The 23718-nt window shown below is 44.3% G+C and overlaps 1 pseudogene; it reads left to right on the top strand.

The window, feature by feature from the left end:
* The first annotated feature begins 18889 nt into the window (after positions 1–18889).
* Positions 18890–19061, top strand: LOC121006501 (annotated as a pseudogene).
* The last annotated feature ends 4657 nt before the right edge of the window (positions 19062–23718 follow it).

The raw sequence follows: 23718 nt of genomic DNA, 5'->3' as shown, positions 1-23718 counted from the left end.
GTAACATTTTAAATATTGGAAGTATGGTTCTATACGATATTGATATCCCTGTGTCTGATTTTATTACCATTTTAGTGAGACTAATAATGTTTTTTTTAGTTGGGGCATGGTGGAAAAGAAGGTAAATCAGAAAATAAACATGTGGAATATTAGGAAACTTACAATGGAGAAGAAAGTTTTAATTATTAAAATGATCATTTTACCCCTTTTATTATATTTAAGTATGGTGTTTCCCCCTCCAATGAATATATTGAAAAAAATTAATAAAAGCGGTTTTACCTTCTTCTGGAGTTCAAAAATGGAGATGCTGAAAAGAGAAGACGTCATGAAAACCCAAGGAAAAGGTGGCAAGGATTTTCCGGATTTTAAGAGATTTTTATTAATAAAGTTTTTTAGTTTCTGTTTTAATGCTCTTTTTAAAGAACACTATTGGTCTTATTATGTACGTTTTAATACTGTCTTTTTTATGCGTAAGTTTAATTGGTTTAAAACGATTTTATCAGTTCCTTATGCTTTTAATTTGCCAGGAAGTTATAAGATTTTAGAGGAAATGGTGTCAACTGTAATTTGAAAAAGAAAAGTATAAATGAGCTAAAAAACAGTAAATTACTAAATTAACTAAATAATTACTGAAAGAAATAAAAATGAAGGAGATAACATGTGATAAAAGCAATTTTAGAGAGGATAAATGTAAAAAAATCTGGAAAATCATTAACATTTCCTATCTTTTTAATTCCCAGAAAGATTTGGCGTGGAATTGTGTTCATCAGTGTCTTCCATACCGGGCATTCCAATACCGAAGAGGCTATGTAAGGTCTGCCATCTGTCCGAGGAATGTTTGTCAAGAAGATGACTACTGTGGTCGTGTCCGTTTGCGCAAGAATTCTGGAGAAGAGTGCTTCCACTTTTAAGGAAGATGGCAGGCCTGAGTGTTTTTACCTATGACATGATTTTATAAGGGCTTTTGGAATGCCCAACAGCCTGTCAAGAGGCTGTGGCATGGAAGACTATGAACTGTGCAAAAGAAGCTCTCTGGAAAGCTAGGAATATTTTAGTTTTTAAAAGGGAGACTTTATCCGTCAATGATGTCCTGGGGTTTTGTTTTAGTGAAATGTATATTTATTTTTTAATTGATAAAAAAGTAAATACTGCTGTAGGAAGGAAATGGTTTTTAAATGAATGGAATTCTATAATTTAATCCCATTCTCTCTGGAGTCTGCACTTCAGCTTCTCGTCTCTCTGCCCAGTCATTCAGTGCTTTGCTGCTTTCTGCATACCTGCATCTAGTCTGTCAATCTCCTAATTGCATCAGCTGTTGGTTTGTTCCAACACCAAGCAACCCAGCCAGCCAGTCTCCTCACACCCCAAATCCAATTAAGACTGATAGGTTAGTTAATTGGCTTATCACCTGAATGAAGTGTTTTGACCTCCACGCACCTTACCTTGGGTTTGATTTGGGCCTGTTGTGCACACCAGGGAGGGCTGCTGAGTTGTTCCTGGCAATTGACCCTTTTGTATCAAGTTGGCTGGATGTAACCATTTTCCTTTTCCAGTTCTTTATTAAATGAGTAAAGTTTGCCTGTGTCTCCCTCTTGTGGATCTTTTGAACTGGATTACTTGGAGGCTAAAAGGTAGTCCAGCACTTCCTATGCAGCTGGACCTACCTTGTCTGGACAATGGACGCAACACTGCACTTGTCACAGGAGCCTTGTCAGGTCAGAGGTCAAGTAAGGTCAGGTCACTGGATGACATCACAAGGGCCCTGACGGAACACTCAACAATGGGGCCGTGACATCACAATCAACAATGCCTACCCTTTTTTTTATTTTTTTTATTTCTCCTCACTATTAATTCTCCATTCACTCCTTATCAGTTTTTCTGCTTGGCGTGCGTGCATTGGCACCAGGAATTTCGTGCGAAGAAAAGGCGTGTCCAATAGTGGTGGGTGGAGCTATGCAGATGGCGAACACGAAGAGGAGCATGCTGGTGATTTCTGAGCGTAGGACGCACGTTTTCTCCTGGTTTGTGAGAGAGCAAGAAGCCTCCCAGACTGTGGCTATGGCTGGGACCTGTAGGCTGTTGCCCTGAGAAGTGCTCTGCATTGGCGATAAGCGGCCCCGTTATCGCTTCTCGGCCTTTTGGCTAAGATCAAGTGTCGTCGAACGCTTGGTCTGGCCAGAAGGTGCTTGGGGTACCCGGCTGCTCGGCCTGGGGGGATCGTTCGGGTTTATAGCCCGGACTTCACCCCCCTGCTTAGTCCCCAAGCAACGGGAAGCGACCTTCCTTAGGGAAGTGCGGATTGCGGTATGGGCGCCCCAAATGCTCCATTTACAGTTCGGCTGTACATTCCAGAGGAGAAGAGGTTCCAGTGGGGAATTCTACACGTTCAGAAGACGATCCTGGAGGAAATTTTGAACATGCCAAGGGAGAGCATATTTTGCCTGCAATACTTTCCGAAGCTCGGTTTCTTCGATGCCACTTTCTGGTGCCTTGATGAGATGAGGACCTGTTATACCCGGGCTCAACAATGTCTTCGCCATCCTGATGTTGACGGTGTCTGTTTTGTTGCCCACGAGACGAAGGAGCGGGTCCCAATTACGGTCCAAATGTACAACCCCTTCACTCGTGATGAGGAGATCCAGGCTTTCTTGAGAAGATACGCCATGTATGTTTCTGGTGCTGAACAGCGCACAAATATTCTTGGAACTTTTAACGGCTTAAGGAGGTTTTAAGTGGAGCTCCGGAGGGACCCTGATGGAATCCAGGGGCTATGCCACCTTCCTCAGAACTTTGCTATTGGCAATAGTCGTGGTTTTTTGTTCTATCCGGGACAACCATCCTTCTGTCGGGACTGTTTCTCTTTCGGACATACAAAGGAGGATTGTACAGTGGGCCAGGTATGCCATAATTGTTTCAGTCCTGGACACAGGATTGCGGACTGTGATCAGAACTGGAAGTGTCACTTCTGCGGTGCTGGTGACCATCTTGCTCGACGGTGTCCCACTGTGGAGAAAGAGTCAGCGAGTGAGCCAGCAAGAGAGCCTCGTTCCTATGCGCCCGTTGCAAGGGGGGATGTTGCTGCCGACACTCCGGCTCCCCTCGGCCCTTCTGTCGACATTCCTGTGGTGGATCCAGGAGATATGACCCCTCTATTGGAAGGCGTTGCAACTGTTGAGGACATTATTGGTGCGGCTGTGATGGACTTTGCGGCAGCCCCCAGTCATCTGGTTGCTGAAGGGGAGGAGCCTCGGTCACCTACTGTGGTCCAGGAGACTCCCACAGAGGAGATGGACTTGGGTAAAGCTTCTTTGAAGAGGAAACCACCTGAAACCACTAGTCCTCCTCTCAGTGCCATCATTGAGGAGGTTTAGAGTCCTGGTGGTTCGGGTGGAGAGGGTACATCTGCTGCCATTGAGTCTGTATCTTCAACTTCTCCTGGAGGTGCAGATTATCCTGAAGATGATGTATTTCAAGTACCTAAGTTGGTGAGGACATTAAAGGAAATGTATTGCAGGGGGTGGGCATTCCAAGTCGGAGGGGGAGGGGAAGGTCCCCAAAAAAATAGGAATAAGTAATGTGTCTGTGTTTTTTATTTGTTGTTTCTTAACATCATCTTATACTCTTAGATGCCGTTGACTGTAGGCTCCCTAAATGTCCATAGCATTCGGACTCCTGAGAGGAGAGCGTCCATTCTTGATATGATATCCTAAGAAAGGTTTGACATCATTTGCCTGCAAGAATGTGGACTTGAACAAGAGCCTACTGGGGCCACATGGCTTTATGGTCCTACAGTGTGGTCTGTCTCACAGGAGAGAAACGGTGGGGTGGGGGTCATATTTAAGGGATCTAACTTTGTCATGAAGAATGTTATACATATTGCCCCGGGGAGGGCTGTTTTAGTTCATTTTTCCTAAGGGGATAGTGATTATAAGTTGATAAATGTTTACGCTCCTACGGCGAGGAAGGAGTGAATTGATTTTCTTTTTAGGTGGGCGAGAGGGTACCTTCCTGATGGGGGATTTTAACTGTATTATTTCTTCTGATGATAGAACTAGTGTTAGGGGGGCTGGGGTTAGTTTAGATGCGTCAGGGAAACTGTTGAAGGAAATAGTTTCTCTCTTTGGTTTAAAAGATGGGTTTAAAGAAAGTAATGAGGGGTCCTTTGGTTTTACTTATTTTAGTAGTGCATGGAATGTTTGTTCATTTTTGTTTCTAAATCTTTTCAGGTCCAAAGGTTTAAGAGGAGGAAGATGCCTTTTTCGGACCATGCTTGGATTGAGTGCCTGGTGACGAGTGGTGGTATGTATGAATACGGTAAAGGAGTATGGAAGCTGAATGTGACTTTGTTGGATGATGAGAGTCTTGGATCAGTACAGATTGCAGTATGGTAGATGGGTAGCTAAAAAAGGGGAGTTTACAAGTGTGAGTGAATGGTGGGAATGGGTGAAAATGGAGACTAAATGTTTTTTCATTCGGAAGGGACGGGAGAATGCTAGGAGGGAAAGGAGAGAGTATGAAAAATGGCAGAAAAGGTTAGAATTCTTATTGGTGTTAAGGAATGAAGGCATGGATGTTGGGCGTCAGATTGATGAAGCGCGTGAATATGTGAGTAAATGTTTGGAAGTAAAAGGGAAAAGTATAATTGTGCAAGCTAGAGTGAATGTGAAGGAGAAAGATGAGAAATGCACGAAGTTCTTTTTTAAGTCCGCTTTTCATAAAAAGACGGAAATGGTGAAGGTAATTGGGAGTGATGGGGTGGAAGTGTGCGAAAAAGATGGGGTATTGAAGTTCTATTCGGATTTGTTTGCTGAGAAAGAGAGGGAGGTCTCTTTGGAACAGGAGTGTTTGGGTTATGTGGATAAAAGGTTGGATGAGATAGATAGAGACTTCTTGGGGGAAGATATAAAAATGAGTGAAGTAGAGGATGCGGTGAAAGGGATGAAGACAGGAAAGGTTGCTGGGAGGGATGGTCTGCCTGCAGAATATTTTAGTACTTTTTGGGATTTAATTGGCAATGATGTATGGGAAGTATGTAAGGAAGTATTAGAGAATGGAGAGGTTTTGAGAAGTATGCGTGAGAGTATTATTGTATTATTGTTTAAGAAAGGCGATCGGAAATGTTTGAAAAACTGGAGACCGATTGCGCTTTTGAATGTTGATTACAAAATTATTGCGAAGGTGATTGCGATTAGGTTAAAAAGTGTGGTTGACTGTATGGTGGGTGAAGAACAGATGTGTGCGGTGCCAGATCGGCAGATTTATGAATGTTTGTTGGGTTTGAGAGACGTGTTATGGGATTGCGAAGATCGGAAGCAGGGTGTGGCTGTGGTCGTGGTAGATTTTGAAAAAGCGTATGAACGGGTGGTGCATGAATTTATGTTTTGGGTGTTAGAAAGGATGGGTGTGCCTATTCGGATGATCAGTTGGATTAGGTGCTTATATAGTGATATTGTGAGCAAGGTACAAGTGAATGGATTTTTGAGTAATGATGTCAGGATTAAGTCGGGGGTACGTCAAGGGTGTCCCTTATCCCCCATTTTGTTTATTTGCGTGATTGAGCCTTTGTTGGGTATGTTTCAGCGTGATGAGTTGATGCGTGGTGTTGAGATTCCAGGAAGTGGTGGTCAGGATTTGCGTGGATATATGGATAATGTTACGGTTGTATGTAAATCTATGGCAGCAGTGAGAAGATCGAAGTTGTTGATTGAATGTTTTTGCATGATGAGTGGTTTTAAACTGAATTTGGACAAGAGTGGATGTAAGTTTTTTGGTGCATGGGCAGAGCATGAGGGGTGTGAGTGGCCTATTCGAATGGGGGGTATTGAGATTTTGGGAATTGTGTTTTACAAGGATTTGTATGGGAAAGGGTGTTGGTGCGCATAAGGAATAAAGTTGGGTTCTGGTCTTTAAGGACATTATCGATAGAGGGTCGTATATTGATCATTAAGTCTGTTATTTTACCTATTTTGTTATATGTGAACTAAGTCTTTCCGCCTCCTGACAGGTGTTTGGCGAGGATCGTGAAGGAAGTTTTTGTGTTCCTGTGGAACTCGCAACTGGAAAAGTTGAAACGTGAAGATTCATCGTCCATTATGCACAAGTTTTCCATATTCCCAGCCTACTTGATGGAAGAAAGAACTGTGACTGTCCATCTTTTCAACCCGTTCACGCCAATTGATTTGGTAAGAGCTTTCTTATTCCAATTTTCAAGAGGGCCCCAAAAACTTTTTGACAGGTGGGGTGTTGCAACTGGTAAACACAGATACTGGCTCAGACTATCTCCCTCGCCAGATGGCATTGGGGGTGTGAAGCATCCACACTCCAATTTCACGATTGGTGGCTATAGAGGCTATGGCCAGCTCAAATATTGTAGGAAATGCTTTAACTTCGGCCATGTGGCTGATGAGTGCACAGTGGGTCAATGCTGCCGGAACTGTGGTGAACCTGGCCATATGGCGGGAGAATGTGGCAAAGCCAGGAAGTGTGACACTTGCGGCAAGACTGACCACACGTGTAAAAATTGCCCAAAAATGCTGATACCTGGTCGTAGTTATGCTGATGCTCTGAGCAAAACTACAAAGTTAATTGAATAAAGGTGGAAACCAAGTAGGCCTGATGGGAACTATGATGCCTATTGTGCTGAACATGGTGATTTGGAGGCAGAAGTGCTGCCAGGGGATGCCCAGCCGGGTATTGTTGATCATGTACAGAATCAGAGTTCGGAACGCGAACCTATGGAGGCGGCAGGATGTTCCCTCCCCTTGTGTACTCCTAGAGGAACCAGTCATTCCAGAGGGTTCAGGAAGTAATTTTGTCTTTGGAGAAGAAAATGCAGAAGAGGATGATTGGAGTAAGGTATCTGCAAAAAGGGCTAAAAGGGAGCCTGCCATAGAACCCTTTGAGGTTGCGACCCCTCCGTGTGGGCAACCTCCACCTGCTTCGCCGGATTTTGTCTCAGAAAATGCCTTTGCTATTTTGGGCTCGGCTGTTGATTTATTGAGTCCCATGAGTGGGACTTCCTCATCATATCTGATTGAGGAGCAGGTGGATCAGATGGTACAGGTTATGCAGATGCAGCCTAATTCATGATGTTATGTTTTTCTTAAATTTTTCCCTTTCCTTAAGTTTTCTATGAGCTCCCTCAATGTGAGGGAATGTGAGGGTATGTCAAGATAAGGCAAGAAGAGCTGCCATACTAAAGGATATTGCTTCTAGACCTGGGGACCTTTTTTGTCTGCAAGAATGTGGATTAACAGAAATCCCTCTGAAATCTGAATGGTCATTGGGGGAATCTCTTTGGTCTGCCTCTTCCTCTAACAAAAAAACGATGGGGTTGGTTTTCTTGTTAAAAATAAGTCCTTTATCATTGATAGATATGTGGTTATAGAACCCGGGCGGTGCCTGAGGATTTACGTTAAAGTTAAGGATTTTTGTTTTAGAATTATTAATATTTATTCCCCTGCTGATAAAAATCTAAGGAAAGAGTTGTTTGAAAAAATTAACCTTTTTTTGCCAGGCAGGATTCCAAGCATTGTTGTTGGAGATATAAACTGCCACTTACATGGGGCCAAAATGGACGTTACCAGTGGTATTTTTTTGCAAAGCATGCAAGATAATGCTTTGAGGGATGTTGTGAAAATTTGTAAAATTGATCCTGTATGTGACACTTTTCATGCTGATAGGGGTGGAATACATTCCCGTTTAGATTATGTTTTTGTTTCAAAAAGTTTTTTTGTTAAAAGTTATTCGCAATCACGGGTGGGTTTCTCTGACCATGAGTGTTTACATTGTGTATTGGAAGTGGAGAGTGTAAGGAAATATGGAAGAGGGATATGGAAAATGAATATATGTATGCTGGATGATAAGAGGAAAATTTGAAAAATTGTATGATGTGTGGAAACGGAAAAAGACTGAGTTTGAGTGTGTTTTGGATTGGTGGGACTGGGTGAAAGAAAAGGTGAAAGGTTTCTTTAAAAAGATTAGTTATAAATGGGCGAGAAGAAAGAGGAAGAGGTATGATGAGTGTAATTTTAGACTGGATTTGTTGTATGAAATAGGAAGACTGGGTTTTGATGTGGATGAGGATTTGTGTGAGGAAAGAAAAAAAGATGAGAGTTTTGTTGAGAGAGAGAGGGAAGAAAATTATATATCAGGCTAAACTGGAGGTAATAGAGAAAGATGAAAGTTGTTGAAAATGAAGGTTTTCTTTAAAAAAGTGGTGAATGTTAAAACAGATCTAGGTAGAGTGTTGGACTCGAATGATGTTGAAGTTTGTGGTGACGAAGTTATGAATGTTGTAAAAGGTTTTTATAAGGAATTGTATAAAGAAAAATGGAGAGATATGAGTTTGGAAGAAGAAGTATTAGGGGTATTAGAGGGGGAAATAAAGTTAGAAGACAGGGGGGCTTTAGATAAGGATATTTCTGAAGGGGAAGTTAAGGATGTTATTTTTAGTATGGCTAGGAATAAGACGCCGGGGAGGGATGGGATACCGGTAGAATTTTATGTGAAATATTGGGATTTGTTAAGTAGTGATTTATTTGAGTTATATAAATATATGTGGGAAATGGGTAAAATTAGTAAAACTATGAGGGAAGGGGTGGTGGTTTTAGTGTTTAAAAAAGGGGCTATGAATGATTTGCGTAATTGGAGGCCGATAACCTTATTGAATGTTGACTATAAAGGATATGCAAGATTGTTAGCAAAAAGGACGAGTGGTGTTGTAGATCAGGTAGTACAAGAGGAACAAGTGTGTGGAGTGCCTGGGTGTAGTATTTTTGGTAATTTGTGTTTGTTGAGAGATATTTTATGGGACGGGATGCAGAGAGGGAGGAATATAAGTGTGCTTTCATTGGACTTCGAGAAGGCCTTTGATAGACTTTTGCATGTGTTTTTGTTTAAAGTTCTTGAGAGGATGGGTTTTCCAAATATGTTTGTAAATGCTGTGAGAAGTTTGTATGTAGGCATTGGGAGTCGAGTATTGGTGAATGGGTTTGAAAGTGGTTGGATCTCGATAGGCTCAGGTGTGAGGCAAGGATGCCCGCTATCACCGCCTGATTTTATCTGTGCCATAGAGCCATTACTTTGCCTGTTTTACCACCGCCACGTTTTAAATTGGGAGATATGGTGGGAGACATGTTTTTTTCCAATATGCCACCATACTGTAGGAGATGCAAAAATTATGGTCATATCGCGGAAAATTTTCTTAGTACCTGTAGGAATTGTGGGAGTACAGAACACAATGCAAGTGAATGTAGTGCAGGGAAAAAATTTCATTTTTGTGGTGCAATAGGTCACCTTTTCCGCGATTGTCCTAGTAGGTGTGCTGGTCCAAGGGCGGAACCCGGAGCACGGCCGAGGCGTCCAACGCAACCAGAGGAACCAGAGAAACGAGATGACTACCAAGCCGGCCCCCAAGGAGAGGAGCAAGAGACGGAATCTGAACGGATGGATACCAGCAGACCCCCCCCCCAACAAGGTGAACCGAGAGAGCAGATACGCGGTAAAAATAAGCGGAAGTCCAGTGATCAGTGGACGGACATGCCCCCCTCCAGTAATGGGGGATAGGGGCCAGCCGAGTGATGCTGATCCGCCTGGCCCTCACTCGGTTCCCGGGCAACCTGGGGACAGTACGGAGGAACCGGGTGGAGTCACGGTGTCCAAAAAGCGTAGAGACTACGCAGAGGTGGCAAAAACGGGTCTCGGGAGGAATACAGCTGGGGGACCAGCTGTTGATCCCCCTGACCCACAAGAAAGCCCCCCCATCCTGTTGGGGGGAGGGGGAGCAAACGGAGCCCCCCTCAGAGCAGTATGTTCCCGAAACAGTTCTAAATGAGACCCCTGCCCCGGAAAGGGAGGGGAGCGACACTGTGGCTCCGACACCCGAAACATTACCTGTGAGAACAGTGTGGGGTCCCGTACAGGTTGCCATAAATCTAAGTGAGGGGGGTCAGCTGAGTGAAGGCAGCTCCTCTCCGGCCGGCTCTATGGAAACAGTGCATACGTTGGAGTCCGGAGTATTTGGCGACAAAAGCGACAGCGAGATCTCTGGTTTTGCGGAGGATTGCTGAGGCTGTGCTTGGCTAAGAGGACAATAACTCCCTTTTAAATTTTTTTATCATGGCTTTTTTAACAGGAATTTCCCTCAACACCAGAAGTGTACATTCTAAAACAAGAAGAGCTGCACTTTTTAACTTTTTATCTGTTTTTACGGCCACTGTTTTCTTTTTACAGGAGTTTTGTATACCCCATAGACAGAATTATAAAAAGTATAAAGAAGATTGGAAGTCCGGACCCTCAGTGTGGTCCGGATCAAATAAATCAGCATAAGTCAGCAGGTGTTGCGATTTTAGTCAGTGAATGAAATTTTACCAGGGAGGATTTTATTAGTTAAGGCTTTTATTGACGGTATTAAATAGCAGTTTCCCTTACGTCCTAACCAGTGGCACAAATGGGGTATTCTGCCCCTGTGGACTGGTTAGGACAGGTGGAAGTTTTAATGAAACAATAAAAAAACACTGGCATGCACATGCCCTCCCTGCCCCCAATAAAGAGGGGTGTGACCCTCCGAACCCTGTGTTTTTTTCTGTCCTGCGGACAGGATGGGAGGTGCACTCCTCCATCTTTGCGGTGGAGAGAGTGTCTTTTCCCTTTCTTTATTTTGTTCCTTTGGAACTGGGCTGCTCCTCCTGTTTTTTGCTCCCTTGTGCAGAGCCCTGTCACTGTTGGGGCTTACCTCATTCACGGAGGCTGGAGTTGCTGGAGCGGCGGTAGCGGCGTCCCGCATGTTCGGCTGGGCTCCGCCATCTTGCGGAAGTGACGTCAGGTGACGTCACTTCCGGGTTTCTCTCCGGCCGATCGGTAACGTCGGCCGGAGGTGTATTTTGATGGTCTAAGGCCGTGGGGGGCCTTTAAATGTTTCAGGGTCCCTCTCTGGGTCCATAGTATATAGTTTTGTCTTTTAGTTCCAAAGATATAAACTTAGAGGTTTACCCCGCCCCTTTTGTGGGCGGGGCTTTAATTTTTGGCGCCAACAACCCTATTTAAACTTGGTGAAGCTCCAGGTTCAGTCTCCTGGAGCGCAGCTTGCTGTTAACCTTGAGTGTGGTTTGGTGCTAGAATGTTTGCTAGCCTCTGTGTGCTGAAAATCTTTTTTGCTTACGATAAGAGCTTGCTAGGATCTTCTGGGTAAAGATCCTGAAGCTTGCGATTAAGCTCTGTTTTCTTGAATTTTGCTAAATTCATGTCTCTTAATTTTCAGCCATGTCGTCTACCGGTGACTGTGAGCGAGAGCCCAGCAGGAAGTCCGCGGGCAAGAGGCGCCACCTGCAGTGCCATGACTGCCAGATCGTGCTGGAGGACTCCTATGATTTCTCCCGGTGCCCATCCTGTAGGGCCAAGACACTCCCCCAGCTGGAGCCATCTGTCCACGACGTTCGATTGGGTGAAGGGGTACATGGAGTCCAACGTGAGCCAGGTCAACGCCTCCATACGCCTCCATACAGTACCCTGGTCTCCAAACGTCATCGTCCCTCCTCCCCCCATCGTGCGACGGAGGTCTCGGGGGGTCAGGAGGCGAGAGAAGGTTCAGCCTCTTCCTCCTCGGATGAGGAGGATGGATTCTCATATTTTTTTCCGCTGGAGAAGGCCCAGCGGCTACTAAAATCCGTCCGGTCGGGGGACCAGGACGTTGATCCGGGGGGGGCCTATGGCCTTTAAAGCAGATTATTCTCTCCTGTCTCTGATGAAAACAGAGTGGAGAAAGCCAGAGAAAGGTCCAGTGTTGACCAAAAGGTTCAAGGCTGTGTTTCCGGTCAAAGAGGATCAGGTATCGTCCTGGGGGCCTGTCCCCAAAGTGGACATGGCGATCGCGAAATTATCCAGAAGGACCCTGATCCCATCAGACGACGGGTCAAGTTTGCTGGACCCAATGGACCGGAAGGCGGACTGCGCCCTTAGGCGCGCTTATTCCTCGGCCTCTGCCTCAGTCGCGATTTCCTCGTCCGAAGTGGCGAATTTTCTAAAATCTAGATTCTCCCAAATTCAGTCTGACCTGGACCAAGGGGTCTCTAGGGACGACATTCTGGCCTCATGTAAGACGGCCAACCTTGCCATTGACTTCTTGTGTGACGCAGCTCCACAACAATTGAAGCTGGCATCCAAGTCCATGGCTCTTTCAACTGCGGGCAGGCGTCCGCTTTGGTTGAAACCTTGGAAGGCCGATACGACCTCAAAACATAATCTTTGTGCCATGGCATATGAACCCGGCAAACTCTTTGGGGCAGAGCTTGACCACATAATGGAGGGGCTGTCGGACAAGAAGGGCAAGTCCCTTCCCCAGCAGTCTTTTCGTGGTCGGGGCAAGGGGTATAGTTCCAGAGCGGAACCGCAACCCAGACCCCAGAGGAATTGGGGTTCCCGTAGAGGAGGAAAATCCTCTCGGGGTTCTAGACCCCCCAAGAAGTCCTCGGCGCTCTGATTGCGGGCCTCCTCGAGGCTCTTGGTATTTAGCCGGTCTGACTGGAAATCTCGGGCTCCCTTCTCCCCACATTCCCGTAGGCGGTCGCCTACAGCACTTTCTACCTTGTTGGCAGGATCATATCCAGGACAGTTGGGTCCTGCGTGTAATTTCTCAGGGCTACCTTGTAGACTTGAGCAGTTTGCCTCTGGACAAGTTTGTCCAAACAAGGCTTCTTCCCAGCAACAAGCAGAAGATTCTAGAAAGTTACGTGCTAGAATACTTCCAGAAGGGGGCCTTAGAAGAGGTTCCTCTCCAAGATAGGGGAACAGGTATCTACTCCCCAGTTTTCCTGGTACCCAAGGGTACCGGAGGTTGGAGGATAATTATAGATCTGAGGCTCTTCAACCGTTTCATAAAACAAAAGAAGTTCCGTATGGAAACTATCCAGTCAGTGACCAATCTTCTTATGCCGGGAGATTTCTTGGCAACCTTAGACCTCAAGGATGCTTATCTCCATATTCCCATCCATCCTGGGTCCAGAAGATTCTTAAGGATCGCGGTAAACATCGGGGGGGTCCTAAAACATTTTCAGTTTGTGGCCCTCCCGTTTGGGATTTCTTCAGCCCCACACACTTTCACCAAAGTAGTAGTCTCTGTGGTGGCCGCACTAAGGCTTCAGGGCCTGAGTATAGTTCCATACCTGGACGACTGGCTCCTCAGAGCTCCTTCCCAAACGATCCTGTCCCAACACATCCAACAGGCTGTTACATTCCTACATCAGTTAGGATGGATAATCAATTGGGACAAATCTCAACTTCAACCAGCCACCTCGGTAAGGTTGCTGGGGTTCATGGTGGATTCAGTCAGGATGACGATTCATCTCACTCTCGAAAGAAGGCAATCCGTGCAACAGACAGCCCGTTCTCTCTCTGTACCAAAACAGGTAACGATTCGAACGTGGATGAGGATGTTGGGACTAATGTCTTCAACCGCAGAGGCGGTACCTTGGGCATTATGGCATCTACGTCCGCTCCAGTCGGAAGTATTAGCCAAGTGGAATCACAGTCCAGCGGGACTCAATTCCGTGCTCTCCCTGCCTTACAAAGTCGGTGGTGGTCCCACCTCACGGACGGCAAGTCCCTGATCCAGCCCTCTTGGATCATACTTACTTCAGACGCATCCCTAGTAGGCTGGGGTGCGCATCTTCAGGACAAGACAGTCCAGGGAACTTGGACACCTCAGGAGAGGTTATTGTCATCGATCAGAGCGATCAGACTAGCTCTTCTTCATTTTGCTCCCGTCATTCGAGGGAAGGCAGTGAAGGTACAGTCAGACAGCATGACCGCTGTGCTGTATATCAACAAGCAGGGAGGCACGAGGTCACAAAGTCTCCTGAGAGAGATAGGGGTGATTTTGGATTGGGCAGAACTGAACCTCACCCTCTTATCAACCGTTCACATTCGCAGAGTTCACAATGTGATTGCGGATCGCCTGAGCCGAGGTCTTCCAACCGGAGAATGATCACTTCATCCAGAGGTCTTCAAGGAGATAACGCTCAGGTGGGGCATGCCAGAGATCGATCTCATGGCAACGAGGTTCAACACCAAGGTGGAGAGGTATTGCTCCCTTTACAGGGAGGACAACCCGGTGGCAATAGATGCACTGTCAATCCCATGGAGGTTCAGGCTGGCCTACATCTTCCCTCCAATTTCCTTGATACCAAGGGTCTTTATGAAAATCAGGCAGGACCAAGCGTCAGTTATCGCCATTATCCCATACTGGCCGAAAAGAGCTTGGTTTACCCAACTCTTACAGATGAGTCGGGGTCAATTTCTGAGGCTTCCCCCAGAGAGAGTACTGGTGTCGGGGGGCACCCAGGTCTCCTCAAATCTTCAAATGTTCAACCTGATGGCCTGGAGGTTGATCAGTCCCTTCTAAGAATAGAAGGGCTATCGGGGTCTGTCTTGAGAACCCTGGAGCACTCCAGATCAGAAGCTACCAATAAGGCCTACTCCAGAATCTGGAAGATCTTTTCATCCTGGTGTACAAGGCATCAGCAAAGATCCGCTGAAGCTTCCATCCCGATGATCCTCCAATTTCTTCAGGACGGTCTGGACAGGGGGCTATCACCAGCTACCCTTAAAGTGCAGATTTCAGCAATCTCTGCTTGTCTCAACAGAGCTATTTCTCTAGACCCCCTTATCAAGAGATTCCTGAAGGGAGCCTCAAGATTAAAGCCTACAGTAATCAGACCTATCCCGGCTTGGGATTTGTCAGTCGTGCTCAGGGGGTTATCATCTCCCCCCTTTGAGCCCCTAGAGGAGGCGGGATTCAGGTTCCTGACCTGGAAGATCACCTTCTTGTTAGCTATTACCTCTGCAAAGCGAGTTGGGGAACTCCAGGCTTTTTCTGCCTTTGAGCCATATACGAAGTTCCTACAGGATCGGGTACTTCTAAAATTTTTACCTACTTTCATCCCAAAGGTTCCTTCCTTTGACAATATCAATCAGGTGATCTCCCTACCAACATTGGCTCCACCCCCCTCCTCTGAGGAAAGAGGGCTCCATACCCTCGATATTGCGAGATGTCTTAGGATTTACCTGGAACGCTCCAAGGTATTTAGGAAGGATGAAAACCTCCTTATCCTTTTTTCCGGTACCCATAAGGGGAGGAAAGCCTCTAAGCCCTTTATCAGTCGCTGGATTAAAGAGGCAATTCGGGAGTCTTATATGTCTCAGGGCTCGGAGCCCCCTGAATTTGTAAGTGCCCACTCTACTCGAGCAGTGGCCACTTCTTTTGCAGAGAGAAGCTCGATCCCATTGGACGTGATCTGTAAGTCAGCTTCTTGGAGTTCTCACTCCACTTTTATCTCACACTATAGAGTGGATACCAGAATACATAGTTATTCCTAATTTGGCCGGACAGTGTTATCTTCCGCCAGGCATGAGGACCCTCCCATGGGGGTTTCTACTTGCTAAATCCCCATTTGTGCCACTGGTTAGGACGTAAGGGAATCGTTAATTTCTAACGATAATTTGTTTTCCCTTAGTCCTAACAGTGGCACACAAATCCCCCCCCTATGTTTATTAATTGTGGTTATGTTTGTCTACTTGTAATTACACAGGGTTCGGAGGGTCACACCCCTCTTTATTGGGGGCAGGGAGGGCGTGTGCATGCCAGTGTTTTTTTATTGTTTCATTAAAACTTCCACCTGTCCTAACCAGTCCACAGGGGCAGAATACCCCATTTGTGCCACTGTTAGGACTAAGGGAAAACAAATTATCGTTAGAAATTAATGATTTTAAATTTTTATGGGTCTACGGATAAAAAGGAAAGGATAGAGATGCTGGATATTTTACCCCTTTTTATTAATGACTCGGAACCTTTGATTTTAGCAGGAGATTTTAATTGTATTTTAAGAGGGGAGCGCCGGTTCTCAAATGCGGTGAGTAGGAATGTTGATAAAACTTCCTCTATGCTAAAGAATTTGATTTTAGATTTTAAACTCACCGATGTTTTTAAAAAATGTAACTTATCAGAACAGGCCGGCGCTACCTGGAGCAACGCAAGTTGTAGCTCTAGAATCAATTTTATCCCAGGTTCTTATCGGATACTGCCTTTTAATTGTGAGCTTTTAACTAATATTTTTTCAAATCACAAGTTATTGTCCTTCAAAGTACAGTATGGTGGCAAAAGCAAAAAGAAGAAAACTTGGAAATTAAATGTCTCCCTTTTAAAGGATCCCAAGGTTTTATCTGATTTTATTGCCTTTTATAAGCGCTGCAGACGGGTAAGACACCCCCGAATATCTATTACAAAATGGTGGGAAGAAATGAAAGTTAAAATAAAAACCTTTTTTATTAGAGCGGGTATGACTAAGGCCCAGGAAAAAAGAGATTTTTACGAGAAACCGAATACCCGTCTGCAGACACAGTACAAGCTCCGAGATCTGGGTATAGAAATTGAGAAAGAAATTGTTGAAACAAAAAAAGAGATAACACAGTGTCTGGAGCAGAAGGGAAAGGAAATCATCTTCCGCTCTAGAATTAAACACTTAAAGGAAGATGAGACCTGCTCCACATACTTCTTTAAGAAGATACAGGAGAAACGTACCCAGATTGAGGAGCTTGAGGGGGAAAAAAGTATAAAAGGAATTTTAAATAAAGCGTATAATTTTTATTCAGAACTTTTTAATGAAAATAAAGTTGATAAGTATTTTATGAAAGACTCACTGAAGGTGATTAATAATATTTTAGATCATGACTCTCAAGGATTTTTATTACAAGATATTAAAGACAATTAAAAGTTTTAAAAAGGAAAAAGTCCCTGGTCCAGACGGTTTACCCATTGAATTTTGTGTTACGTTTTATGGTGTTTTAAAAGATAACTTATTTAATCTTTTTAAAGAGGTTTTTAGATCAAAGATCCTCCCGGGCTCCTAGAAGAAGGGAGAGGTATCATTATTATATAAAAAAGGGGATAAAACAGATATCAAGAACTGGAGGCCAATTACCCTGCTGAATTGCGACTATAAGATCATGGCCAAAATTTGCGCAAACAGACTGAAAGGAATAATACACAAGATAATCCACTCAAATCAAGTTTGTGGGGTGCCCGGGAGGAGTATTTGGGATAACGTTAATCTTTTAAAAGACGCTATTAATAATATTAAAGATAGAAAAGGAAACGTAGCAATTTTATCTCTGAACTTCGAAAAAGCTTTTGATCGCGTGTCGCATTTTTTATCTTTTTCAGGTTTTAAAGAGAATGGGTATTCCGGATGGTTTTTTACAATCCTTGAGAGCTTTTTATGATCAATGCACAAGCAAGATTTAAATTAATGGTTTTAAGACTCGGGATGTTCATTTAAAATCAGGAGTGAAGCAGGGGTGTCCCTTGTCCCCACTACTTTTTATATGCGCCCTTGAGCCTCTTTTATGTTCAATAAGACAGGAGAAACAGGTCCGTGAAGTTTCCTTGCCAGGCGGGGGGGGGGGGGGACTAGAGGCTAAAGTAGTGGGGTACATGGATGATGTTGCGGTACTTTGTTGGGGCACCCCATCAATTCAAAAAACCTCCAAGCTGATTGAATATTTTTGTGGCTCCTCTGGTTTTAAAATTAATTTTAATAAAAGCAATATTTTAAACATTGGAGATATGGTTTTAAGAGATATTTTTATTCCCGAGTCTGAGTCTGTGCAGATTTTAGGAATTACCTTCAGTGAGTCTAATGATGGATTGAAGAGTTGGGACACGGTAACTGAAAAAATAAATAAAAAAATAAGTATGTGGAATCTTAGGAAGCTAACAATGGAAGGGAAAGTTTTAGTTATTAAAATGATCATTTTACTGGTTTTACTTTATCTTAGTATGGTTTTTCCTCCGCCAGATTGTCTTTTAAAGAAAATTAATAAAGTATGTTTTAACTTTTATGGGGATCTAGGATAGAGAAAATAAGAAGAGAAACGGTAATGCTTACTACAGTAAGTATAAAGGTGGTAAGGATTTCCCTGATATTAAAGCCTTTCTTTTAATAAAGTATTTTAGTTTATGTTTTAATACCCTTTTTAAAGAGAATTATTGGTCCTATTTTATTCGCTACAACACAGGTTATTTTATGCGTAGGAATAGTTGGTTTACAACGGTTTTAAATTCCCCGTATGCTTTTAACCTGCCTAGTTATTATAAAATTTTTGAAAAAATAGTGACTTCTTTTAATCTAAAAGGAAAAAGGGTAGAAGAACTTAAAAATAGCAAATCAATATTAAAAGGAATAAAATACGAAAAAATGGTTACCCCTATAAGAAATTTGAGTGACGCAAAATGTAAGAGTATGGAAGGATGTGAGTATTAATTATCTTTTTAATTCACAAAAAGACCTGGCCTGGAGCTGCGCACACGAGTTTCTTCCATGCTGGGCATTCCAGCACCGAAGAGGATTATTGGGCACCGCCGAATGTCCCAGAGGAGGATGTAGAGACGAAGAGGATGTGTTTCATTTACTCTGGTATTGTTTCTTTGCGAAAAAAATCTGGTTGAAAATGTTCCCTCTAATAAAGAAAATCACTGGACTATCGGTTTGAACTATGGACGGTGTGTTTTATGGTGACCTGGAATGCCCATCAAGGACTAAGAGGACTATGGCATGGAAGATCACTAATTGTGTTAAGGCAGCTCTGTGGATGGCCAGGAACATCTTATGTTTTAAATATGATGTTATTTCAGAAGAAATTTTTTTAAAAATGGTTTTAGACGAGATGTACAAATAATATTTAATAGACAGAAAACATGCTCCTTTTATGTGTAATAAGTGTTTTTTAAGAGAATGGGGGTCAGTCATTTAATGCTATTTTAAATTTGTATTTTATGTGTGTGCAATTTGAATTTTATGATTGATTATAAGTCTATTTATGTAAATATAGAATTTTAATAAATATACCCCTTTGGGGTTATCAACAAAAAAATCTGTTCTTATCAGTTTAATATCTGGGGACCATATATTAAATGGATTTTTCGACCAGGGAGATGGAAAAAGAGCTTGCTCTGTCCACTCCTTGCATTGACCTGGTATTGCAGTACCTCCAGGACCGGTGCACCCCTTCTAATCCAGTAAGAAAAAACAGAATGAAATAGATTGATTGCAAGTGGAAAGTTGCGTGTGTCCTGCCTCCGGAGTCGGCACTTCAGCTTCTCGTCTCTGCCCAGTCATTCACTGCTGTGCTGCTTTCTGCATACCTGCATCTAGTCTGTCAATCTCCTAATTGCATCAGCTGTTGGTTTGTTCCAGCACCAAGCAACCCAGCCAGCCAGTCTCCTCACACCCCAAATCCAATTAAGACTGATGGGTTAGTTAATTGGCTTATCACCTGAATGAAGTGTTTTGACCTCCACACACCTTACCTTGGGTTTGATTTGGGCCTGTTGTGCACACCTGGGAGGGCTGCTGAGTTGTTCCTGGCAATTGACCCTTTTGTAGCAAGTTGGCTGGATGTAACCATTTTCCTTTTCCAGTGCTTTATTAAATTAGTAAAGTTTGCCTGTGTCTCCCTCTTGTGGATCTTTTGAACTGGATTACTTGGAGGCTAAAAGGTAGTCCAGCACTTCCTATGTATCAGCAGCAGCTGTACCTACCTTGTCTGGACATTGGACGAAACACTGCACGTGTCACAGGAGGCTTGTCAGGTCAGAGGTCAAGTAAGGTGGGGTCACTGGATGACATCACAAGGGCCCTGATGGAACACTCAACAATGGGGCCCTGACATCACAATTAACAATGCATCCCCCTTTTTTTTTTCTCACTACTCCTCCATTCACTCCTCTTATCAGTTTTTCTTCTTGGCGTGCTTTGGCACCAGGAATTTTGTGCGAAGAAAAGGCGTGACCAAAAGTGGTGGGTGGGCGGAGGTATGCAGATGGCAAACACGAAGAGGAGCATGCTGGTGATTTCTGAGCGTAGGACGCACGCACGTTTTCCCTGGTTTGTGAGAGAAAGAAGCCTCCCGGACTGTGTCTGGGGCTCGGGCCTGTAGGCTGTTGCCTTGAGAAGTGCTCTGCATTGTCGATAAGCTAGCGGGTTATCGCTTCTCGGCCTTTTGGCTTTGATCTTGTTTGGTTGAAGTCAAGGGGCAAGTGGGTTGCCTTGGATCCCTGCTCTCAGCCTAAGTAGGAGGAATTGGCAGATTACTTTCTTTGGACATCAGGATTCGTGGAGGATTTGTTTCCAGGACTACAGATCTTGCTGGTGGGACGAAGGCGATCAAAGCTCTTTCCGAGCTGATTTCTTTGAATTTTGAAGATGGCGTTTGCGGATGGAAGAAGGAGATACCAAAGGTACGGCATACATATTAGGACATCGTCAGACATCATCCACAACTCCATCCTCCGTCAGGCAAAACTCCCTCCTACCTCAGACTTTAGACAAAACTATGTCCTCCCTCATCCAAAACTCCATCAGACCTCAGACAAAACTCCGTCCTCCCTCAGACATCAGCCAAAACTCCATCAGACCTCAGACATCAGCCAAAACTCAGTCGTCCCTCAGCCAAAACTCTGTCGTCCCTCAGCCAAAACTCTGTTGTCCCTCAGCCAAAACTCTGTTGTCCCTCAGCCAAAACTCTGTTGTCCCTCAGCCAAAACTCCGTCAGACAAAACTCCGTCAGACATCAGCCAAAACTCTGTCCTCCCTAACTCAAAATATGCCCTACTACACACACTCTTCACCTGACGGAGCTGCTAGCTGCTGCAGAGGCAAAGGACCTGTGATGATGTCATGACCATGTGATGAGTCATGTGTGTGGGAGGGGTCAGATGTGCACAGCAGCTGGTAGTGTACAGAACTGTAGCCATCAAATAGAGCTCTGTACTAGAGATGTGTGTGTACCCTGCATGTAGCAGAGCTGTATGTGTAACCTGCATGTAGCAGAGCTGTATGTGTAACCTGCATGTAGAAGAGCTGTATGTGTAACCTGCATGTAGCAGTGCTGTGTACTGTGTAGCAGAGCTGTATGTGTTACCTGCAGGTAGCAGTGCTGTGTACTGTGTAGCAGAGATGTGTACTGTGTTACAGAGATGTATGTGTTACCTGCAGGTAGCAGTGCTGTGTACTGTGTAGCAGAGATGTGTACTGTGTAACCTGCATGTAGCAGAGCTGTGTACTGTGTTACAGAGATGTGTGTGTAACCTGGGAACTATAAAAAAGTGTAAAAAAAAATTAAAAATCAGATCATCCCCCTTTTCCCAAAATGAAAATAAAAGAACTGAAAAAATACACATCATGGGTGTCGCAATGTGTAAAAACACCCATTGTATAAAAATATATTCCCCATACGGCAAACAGCAAAACAGAAAAAAAGAGAGTCCAAATGTCCAATTCACAGTTTTTGGTCGCTTCATTTGCTACAATTTTTTTTTATAAAAAGTGATTAAAAAGTCTTAAACACCCGAGAATGGTATCAGTGAAAAGTTCAGATTGCCCTGCAAAAAATGAGCCCCACCCAGCTCCGTACACATAATTACAAAAAAAGTTATAGAGGGGTCAAAATATGGCGACAAAAAAAAAAATCAGATTCTGGAAATCAGTTACTCAGTTACTCAGAATTGGTAGCCCTAATTAATAAATACATGCAACATGAATGCATATATGCCGCTAAACACAAAACTAGATCACAAGTGTTAGGCCTCTTGCACATAAACGTTGTTGGTCCATTCCGTGCATTGGGGACAGCAATTTGCAGTCCCCAATGCACGGGCAACGTGCGTGCAGCGGCCAGGACAGATCCAGACCTATTCAACTTGAATGGGTCCGTGAGCATGTTCTACTTTTTTGCTGTGCGGAGGCACGGCCAGAAACACCACGGAAGCACTCTGTAGAGGTTCTATGGGGATCCGATCCGTGTTTCCGTTCCGTTCAAGTGAATGGGTCGACATCACGGATGCGGGATGCACACGGCTGGTGCCCTGTGTATTGCGGAACTGCCGTATGTGGTCCACAATACAACCACAGGCACACAGCGGCCATGTGCAAGAGGCCTTACAAAGATGGGATTTATGGTGCACATCCTCTTATGCTTCCCATATTCCACAGATTTATATCACACAGCTACTTACAGTTGTGCTGATAAATTCTGCAAGGGTATGTAAACTTATGATTTCTTAAAGGGGTATTCTCATCTTCCCTTTTCATACTTACCTTCCTTGAGCGCGACGTTCACTTCCTGGATTCTTCTCCCGGCCAGGCCGTGCTTGCGCAGAAGACTGAAGATTTTCTCCCGGCCAGGCCGCGCAATGTCCTGAACGCGCACGCCGCCGCGCATGTGCCATGGTGACTTATTTCTGGCCTGTATATTACAGAGTCGGCATGCGCGTTCGCGGCTCTGTACTATACTGGCCAGGAAGAAGTCATCATGGCGCATGCGCGGCGGCATGCGCGGCCCGGCCGGGAGAGAATCTTCAGTCTTCTGCGCAAGCGCGGCCCGGCGGGATTCGACAGGAGAGGTGGCCGTAACCAGGGGAGACCAAAGACAACATCAGGTAAGAGGTGACTTATTTTCTAAAAAAGGGTGGGAATTGGGTAATAAAATGTATTTAGAAAAATGATCACTGTCAAATCATTAACAGATTTAACAGTGATCATTAAGATGAGAATACCCCTTTAACCATTGTGCAGAGAATATGCCCCCTTTAACATCAATCACAGCTTGAAGTCTTTTGTGGTAGTTGTGGATGAGGCTCTTTATTTTCTCAGATGGTAAAACTGCCCATTCTTCCTGTTGAAAAAAAAAAAGCAATTCCACCACAGTTTTACGGGATTTTTATTTACGACATTCGATGTGCGATAAAACTGACTGGTTGCTTTTATTCTACAGGTCAGATCGAATCCGGCGATACCTTATATGTATAGTTTTTCTTGCGTTTTAATAGTGATAAAAAAATAAAATAAAAATCGGATTTATTTTTTTGTCGCCATATTTTGAGCCCTATAACTTTTTTGTAATTATGTGTACGGAGCTGGGTGGGAGCAAATTCTTTGCGGGGCAATCTGAACTTTTCACTGATACCATTCTGGGGTGTTTAAGACTTTTTGATCACTTTTTATTTTAATTTTTGTAGCAAGTGAAGCGACCAAAAACAGCGAATCGGACATTTGGACTCTTTTTTTTTTCTGTTTTGCTGTTTGCCTTATGGGGAATATATTTTTATACAATGAGTATTTTTAGGGCTCTTTCACACTTGCATTGTCCGGATCCGGCGTATACTCCATTTGCCGGAATTACACGCCGGATCCGGAAAAACGCAAGTGAACTGAAAGCATTTGAAGACGGATACATCTTCAAAATGCGTTCAGTGTTACTATGGCAGCCAGGACGCTATTAAACTCCTGGTTGCCATAGTAGTAGTGGGGAGTGGGGGAGCAGTATACTTACAGTCCGTGCGGCTCCCGGGGCTCTCCAGAATGACGTCAGAGCGCCCCATGCGCATGGATGACGTGATCCATGTGATCACGTCATCCATGCGCGTGGGGCGCCCTGACGTCACTCTGGAGCGCCCTGGGAGCCGCACGGACGGCAAGTATACTGCTCCCCCGCTCCCCACTACACTTTACCATGGCAAACAGGACTTTAGCGTCTTGGCAGCCATGGTAACCATTCAGAAAAAGCTAAACGTCGGATCCGGCAATGCGCCAAAACGACGTTTAGCTTAAGGCCGGATCCGGATTAATGACTTTCAATGGGCATTAATTCCGGATCCGGCCTTGCGGC

This window comes from Bufo bufo, chromosome 6 (assembly GCF_905171765.1).
Source record: "Bufo bufo chromosome 6, aBufBuf1.1, whole genome shotgun sequence".
Taxonomy (NCBI): Eukaryota; Metazoa; Chordata; class Amphibia; order Anura; family Bufonidae; genus Bufo; species Bufo bufo.
This window is presented reverse-complemented; position numbering and strand designations above follow the sequence as displayed.